Genomic DNA, 8,100 nt, shown 5'->3' on the forward strand with positions numbered 1-8,100 from the left:
AAAAAACCCGAAACATTAAAATAACACAGACTAAATAAAATAACTCATGCACGTTCATATTCCCCGCTGCCGTAACGTTAACAGTTTTATTCAAATGCTACGCATTTAGCCCTATGTGACATCTGATTTTATATTGTTTATCAACAGTATACATTATTATATTGTTTGGATTAACTAGCCGAGTAGACAGATATGAATGTTTATTCATCATAACCATACTGAAAATAAGTAAATATTGTTAGCTGATGCTAACTTTGTGTACTTCGTCCACCACTGCTGCACCTGTTTCCAAATAAGAAGGTCTATTAATTTAAATAACAAATTAACAAATAAGAAATCACAAACATGACATTTCTGAATTAAATAAGTTTATACACTTTAGCTATATATAATATAGCCTATTTGAGGAAATATGATGAGGAAATACCTTGAATAGGCTACATTTATGTAGAATGATGAAATGAAAATAAAAAAATATACAAATAACATTTCAAATGACTTATGTTTCGGAATGAAGCCGCATTTCATTTTCGTTCTGATACTCAGGTTTTGTATGTGGACAGGTTGTAGCTACTGTAGTCTGCAACAGTTTTTAGGGATTGGGGCTATTGTGAATTATTTTAGGTTATGTCGACAATGGGCACATTCGTGACGGTGACGTGGTAGTTTTACTATGCGTGTCTTCCACTGTGTTCTACAGTTTATTTTTCAATAGGATCAAAGAAAAGAACATTGAAATTACCTGAATATTGAGTCCAACTCCGTCCGTTAGAATGATTTTAGGTTATGTCGACAATGGGCACATTCGTGACGGTGACGGTGACGTGGTAGTTTTACTATGCGTGTCTTCCACTGTGTTCTACAGTTTATTTTTCAATAGGATCAAAGAAAAGAACATTGAAATTACCTGAATAATGAGTCCAACTCCGTCCGTTAGTTATAGTGCCCGCTCACTTTTGCCCAGGCCTGCCCAAAAATAAAATTCTGCCTATGCCACTGGCTGGATTATTTAGCTACTTTTCAGTACAACACATTAAGTATGCCACTTAGTACTGTAAGACTTTGAATGTTAAAGTGCAAATTAACACCTGACCACTCTTGTGGGTTTCCTACTGTTACAATTAAAAATCATAGAAGGGCAAAAACATGCCAGGCAGACATTGGAAATGTAAGCAACACAGCTACAACAACTTAAATTGATAATGGGTGTGTTAGATTCATAGTGTGCAAATAATCAAGCATTGACAATAATCAGTCGTATGGGGGGCCATCAGTCGAGGGCCCCCATGTAAAATTCTGCTTATGGCCCCATAAAGGCTTGGGCAGGCCCTGGTTTGGCCATTAACTTTTAAATGCATCATTATGCAGAAAATATGAGCAGAGTTCTCTGCATAAAGACCCACGGCTGGCAGATCAACATGCTACGTTTTTTTCTCTCCAATACGGTAGGAAGTTAAATTAAATGAAATGTGGAGGATGTAAACTGTGATAAGATGATTGGCAGGTCAGCTTACAGTGACAGGGTGCGTGTTACTATGCGACAGAGCATCCGATAAAGGCGCAATTGTATAACATGATAGTTTGTCCCAAAGCTTGCCTACTCTTCTACTACACACTCTTCACCAAAAGAGTACATACTTTAAGGGTGTAGTATAAGTAGGCAAATTGGGATGCAACATGATTCATTCGCGAATGTGGCATCGCTCATACCCCTCTTCAAAAAAAGAGACATCACACTTGGAATAAACTACATGTTTCTTATGCATTCAAATTAAGTAATGCCCAGTGTATCAAAGTAAAAGTACAGTTGTTTTGTTAGAAATGCACTCAAGTTTAAGTAAAAGTACCCACCTTTAAATCTACTCTTAAAAGTACAAATTTTCCAAAAAAGTTATTCATGTAAATGCAAATGTACTTCGTTACTACCCACCTCTGGAAATGTGTTATTCACTGCTGTAAAGTGACATGAGACGATTAATGGGTAATCATTTTTATTTTATTTTTTTATGTTCATCATCGATTTTATCGATTAGTTGCTGCGGCCCTAATTCTCATTATCTGCTTGAGTCGTGAATCCCAAGACTGTGGTCAGTGCAATCAACTTGTAAATTGTGAGCTAGCTTACTCAATATTTCATATTAAGTGCAGTTAACATGCTTGTGTATTACAAAATAACAATCTAAAGTTCTTGTAATGTAAAACTTGAGTTATTAAATTAAAGGTGACATATCATGAAAAGCTGACTTTTCCAGGTTTTAAGTGCTATAATCGGGTCTGCGGTGCATCTACCAACCCAGAAAACGTGAAAAAGATTAACCTAGTAACTTTGTTTTGGTAAGCCTTTTTCTGCAAGCGTCTGGAAAAAATGAGCGTGTCAGATTTCGCTGCCTTTGTGACGTGGCAAAGGGATCTTACTATAATATCACCGCCCCTTTATAATATCACCGCCATTCTTGTTTTCGCAAGCGACAACGGTGTACCAGTTCTAGCATGTGCTTTTAACATAAACTTTTGTGTATTTGACAGTTTAAGCGCAAGAAGACATGAAGAGAACTTAGTTTAGTACTCACATGCCGTGTGACGGCTGCTTTCTGTGCGTGTCCTTCGGATGTGTGCGCTCAGAAAACACTAAATCAGAAGTTTAAACTAATGTGGCTTTAAAACGCATGATTTTAGCGTGATAGACATAATAATCAAAACAGGTTTTTTTTTTTTTTTTTCAGAGTATCTGATGTACGAGCTGTAAAGACACAGCCCTATTCTGGGGGCGGGGAGCATCAGCTCGTTTACATTTAAAGATACAGGCACAAAAACAGCGTGTTTCAGCTTCCACTCAAAATAGGCATTTTCAAAATGATATAATAAATGGTCCGTGAGGTATTTTGAGCTGAAACTTCACAGACACATTCTGGGCACACCTGAGATTTATATTACATATTGTAGAAAGGGGCATAATAGGTCACCTTTAAAGTGTTTGAGGTAATACCTCTTTCAGCAGCTACCTTAGCTTTTCTAGATGGTCTTCCTTTGAGGTACTGACCGGGTTCAACCCTACTTGACTTCAGCAAATAACCGGTCAAGAAGAAATTTAAAAGAAATGTATTTCAACTGATTTGTATAATATTTATTTTTCTCCTACTAAATGTGTGTGTGTGTGTGTGTGTGTGTGTGTGTGTTTGTGAAAGCCCACGGTTGCTGAAGTGCATATATTATTTCAAAGTTTTCTGTTTCAGGTATGGTATTGTGTATTCATTGAGTTACACATTTAATGGTGTTTCTTAGGAAGACTCGTGCTGCGCTGTGAACCGTTCTGGTTTAAACTAAAAGACAGAAATGTTTTCTCATGCAGAGAGATAAGCAGATATGTGTGTGTGTGTGTGTGTGTGTGTGTGTGTGTGTGTGTGTGTGTGTGGTTAACAGCGTCCTTTAGCCATGACTGTATTCACAATACAGCACAGCTTATCATACCTTATTCCTTACATATATATGCCAAAGTTCATCAAAGGTCAGTTTCCATCAGTGTCAATAAGTGGCTCATGGGTGTTCTTCAGCACACAAGCTTATGTGATTAGGACAAATTCAATTTCTGTGGTCTGATTGATGTAACTTGTTAAATAAGTCTGTTTTTACATCCATCATTTTCGCATGATATCTCTCAAAGCAGTGCTTCTCAACTCCAGTCCTGGGGACCCACCGCTCTGCACGTTTTGTATGTCTTCCTTATTTGGCACACCTGATTCAGCCTCATGAACTGAACTGAGAGTGTCAAATAAGAGAGACATACAAAATGTGCAGAGCGGTGGATCACCAAAACTGCAGTGGAGAACCACTGTCTTAAAGAATTACCCAATTAGGAATACTATATTACTATTATTACACATATGGCCTTGGTCGATTATTTTAAAAACTGATTTTCTTTCTTATTTTTGCAGTGGCTCTCTCTACCTGTGCAGTGGTATTGAGGATCTCGGACTCTGAAACACATACCAGCTATCCACAGCACCTTGTCTAGCAACATCGTAAGTTATAGACATTGCATGCACATCCAGAAAAAACAAAACAAAAGCAAACTTCACATAAACCTTGGGGTAAAAGACATGGCAAACACTGGTGGCATTGAGTGAGATTGGTAGATATTACCTAGTGAGAGTTGCTTACATTAAGTAGAGAAATTAATGTCACTGCTAGAATTACCATCAAGAAACAATGGAGCAATGGCATGAATACAACAGCATTAGTAAAATTAACAATTGACAATACAATATTAACTAACATCATAACGTTTTTTTGAAAACCAAACATTTTAGACAACAAAGCATATTATGTTGCAACACTGTGACAGTACAGCAGCATTAGCCCACAAAATATGCACTGGGTCAGCTGGCCAATCAGAGCAGACTTTGTTGAAAACGACGTGTTTGAGAGAGGCGGAGCATAGAGGACCTACAATAATGTACAGTATTTGAAAAATAATGGGGTTTTTTTACATTAACGCATTTCAACATATTCTGTTACACCAAATACACAAAATAATGATCTTTAAAATAGCATCATATGACCCCTTTAAAACAAAAACATGGCATAAAGTGACTTACTTTTGCCAACATCCTCTTCTGCTGCCTTTAGGTAGTGTCCCTTAAATTATGTCATGCCTTAAATTAAATTCTTCAGCTAAATCATTAAGTATACTAAAACTACACTGAGCTGCCCACTCCTCGTCCTCCTCCTCCTCCTGCTCTCATTCTCTGAGTGCATTAAAAATGAGTCACGCGTGTGATCGAAACCAGTGCATTAGAGCTCATGAATTTAGCATGCTTTGCTACGCAGAATCAAGACTATTCAATCTGAACTTTACTGAGTGATACTCATGAACTCTTGCTATTTATAGCTCAGGTCAAAGCACCACATGGAACACTGATGGCTTGGTCTATGATGTCATGGAGTGCTACTTCACTGCTGGAAGTTCATTTTGCTAAAAATGTAGAACTGAGAGAGTAAAAGCCTACGCTTATGATAGAATAACATGACCTGTATTTAATCATTTAATTTTTATTTTATTTAATCAGGAACATAAAAACTATGTTATGACTGTCGAAAAGCTATCGGACGTTTATGTCTCTAAGATGCAATTCACTTTTTAAATTCCAACCAATTGTTTATCATCAACTTGAAGAACAAAATGTTTGGTGTGAAACAACTCCTCCACCATGTGCTTTCTATTCCCTGAAGAATACAGTCCCACTAGCATACCTTTTCAAAGAGATTTTAGATGAATGGTATGACTCTCAGAGACTGGTTCTTACCTCAAAAACAAATGCTGGGTATTGTATTTGCACAAGAGACCCTTTGTTCCTCCAGAGATAGTTAAGGGGAAAAAATGACTGGGAGAATTCACACTGCTCATAGATGTAGAAATGGAAGTCCAGTCTTATATTTTAATTCAGGCTATTGTTTCACTTTATTAAGTGCATGTTTTTTACCTAGACCAGCCTTTAAAAATAGTTTTTAATGTGATTTCAGAAATTTGTGATACTACTGGTGTACGAATTTTGGGTCATTTAACATGTTGAAATGTCATCATGACAACCTGTTTGTTGGATATTTTGCTCTTTCACCTTTAACGACTCAAATAACTGCACCTACATAGGAAATATCTGCGCAGGGGTGTTACTGAGATGCCCACCAAGTGAAATGGCTTGCTTAAAGTTTTTGGTTCTTCTCAACAGAAAGAGGCTGGCAAAAAAAAAAATTGCTAGGCAATACTACACTGGTAAAAATGATGTGTTGGATTTACTTAAAATATGTATGCACCATTTTTGCATCACACTTTTTAAGTAAACCCAACTTGGAACAATTTTACTTAAAATAAACAAGATAATCTTTGTTATATGAACTTAAATATTTGAGTTCACTCAACATTCTTTACTTAAAACATGCAACATCATCTACTAAGTAATTTCAAGTTGTGCTAACTTAACATTTAAGCTCATCTACATAAAAAATATAATTGAGTTAAACCAACATTCTTTACTTAAAAAAATATGTAACACCATAGAATCTACTAAGTAATTGCAAGTTGTGTTTACTTAACATTTGAATAAAAAAAATAAATTGAGCTAAACCAACTTAACATTTTAACTTATTTTAGATCTTCAGCTATTGGTCTGCTTACTGCACTGCTCCAGTACAGTCAATATCTTAAATAAATTAAACACGCAAATCACACAAAATAAAGCATTTCAGTTTATTTTTTGACAGCCTGAAACCACACATCATGAATGTACACCAAAATGTGACAAATCGACAAATGGAAGTTCACTTCCAACATGTCACTTCCTTGATTTTTCACCCTTGAAAAATTGAGTTAAAAAGTTTGCCACTGTCTTGTTCCAGTAGAATCTTCTGAAAAAATTCAAATGAGTACCTGAGCTCTTTGGGGTAACTAGGATTAATTGCATAAATTAGGCCAAGCAGAAAAACACAATCCTTCGCAACACCTGCCAATCCATGCCTTCCAGCACTATCCCAGTCTGTAATGGATCATCTGTTGAGCCACCTTTTGTGATGATCTTCAGTGTGAGCTGTTCCAGTTCCTCCTTGTTCCCATGAGTATCCTTAAAAAAAAAACACACACACATAGCAAATGTGTCTTTATTTAACACCACTTGGTATTTTTCAGATTGTTTCTCAGTGCATAAGTAATGGTTGTTCAGACAACGAATCATTTTTTTCAGTGTAGGCTTTTGCTGGAGATGTTGGCGAAGAACTTGTAGGAGGCAATGATTGTGATTTTACCAAGTAGAACGTGTTCCTGGATCAACTTTTTTTTTTCTTTTCTTTTTTCTGATCCTGGAAGTGTATTGTCTGCTCACCCCTTCAGTTTTTCACATTTAACAGCACAAAACCTCAAAGACAGTTAATTCTTACAGTCCAGTAACACAGCTAACTAACGTTGATATATATAGACTGTATAGCCAGAGCAGAACTGGCTCCCCAGTGTAGCCTGGGTTCTTCCAAGGTTTTATCTCTTGAATCTAACAACAAATTTGAATTTTCTGTTCCTTTCCATATTCATATGGCTTGTTCAGTGGAGACTAATGAATTTAGGCAATTTTCTGTTGGAAAGACTAAACTTTCTAGTAGAAGCTGGTCAATAATAAAAAAAAAATTGTGCACCAATTGAGATAATTGTATATCATGATAAGTAATACAGCAACCCGATCTGTAAAGATGCTTAGAAATGATCTGTATTGTGAAAAGCGCTGTGTAAATCTGAAACCTGACACATCCAGCTTGGCAAAATCACAGTTAGCCAGTCTGTGGCTGCCATGTAACCTAGTGATGGTCCATGGAGAATTTACTACACAGACAATACATTCAGAGATGCTCAGGCATCACTCCTCAGAATCCATCAAAGTCTATTGTTGCCCACTATGGAGAGAGAGAGTTTAAATGATCTAACTTAGTGGTTTATTCCCCCAAGACCTTTTACTTCCTGAGAGAGTGAGAGTGCTTGAGTTGAGTTTTGAGGTGTGGAACATGCTCTCCCCAGGGTTTTGCTCAATGATCCATAGAACATGCTGCTATAGCCCATTCAGCCATAGAAAATGTAGAGCTACTGTATCAAAGTGTTTAAAACAATATGAATAAATTAGACGTGAGAGGAATACATTTAGTTAACCTCTGGACAATTTAGCAGTGATAATTTTATTTTATTTTATTTTTTTAAATCAACATTCAATATATTTTGGCAAGTAAGTTGTGCTTATGTTGAAATAACCTGTTGTTTTTGTATAGATATCTAACATATCTGACCATGGACCACAAAACCAGTCATAATGGTATTTTTTTTCTGAAATTGAGATTTATACATCATCTGAAAGCTGAATAAATAAGCTTTCCATTTATGTATGGTTTGTTAGGATAGAACAATATTTGGCCGAGATACAACTACTAGAAAATCTGGAATCTGAGGGTGCAAAAAAATCAAAATAATGAGAAAATTGCCTTTAAAGTTGTCCAAATGAAGTTCGTAGCATTGCATATTACTAATCAAAAATTAAGCTTTGATATATTTACGGTAGGAAATTTACAAAAAAT

At 36.2% G+C, this 8,100-nt stretch overlaps 1 protein-coding gene across 1 annotated transcript in view; it reads left to right on the top strand.

The window, feature by feature from the left end:
• Nucleotides 1-8,100, top strand: part of LOC107746170 (FERM and PDZ domain-containing protein 3-like) — a 175,903-nt gene that overhangs the window by 68,768 nt on the left and 99,035 nt on the right. The window contains exon 2 of the mRNA XM_016560283.1: nt 3,933-4,019. The gene's annotated coding sequence lies outside the window, so the exon portion shown is untranslated. The remainder of the gene's footprint in view (nt 1-3,932; nt 4,020-8,100) is intronic.

This window comes from Sinocyclocheilus rhinocerous, unplaced genomic scaffold (assembly GCF_001515625.1).
Source record: "Sinocyclocheilus rhinocerous isolate Xijiao unplaced genomic scaffold, SAMN03320098_v1.1 scaffold348, whole genome shotgun sequence".
NCBI classification, from domain to species: Eukaryota; Metazoa; Chordata; class Actinopteri; order Cypriniformes; family Cyprinidae; genus Sinocyclocheilus; species Sinocyclocheilus rhinocerous.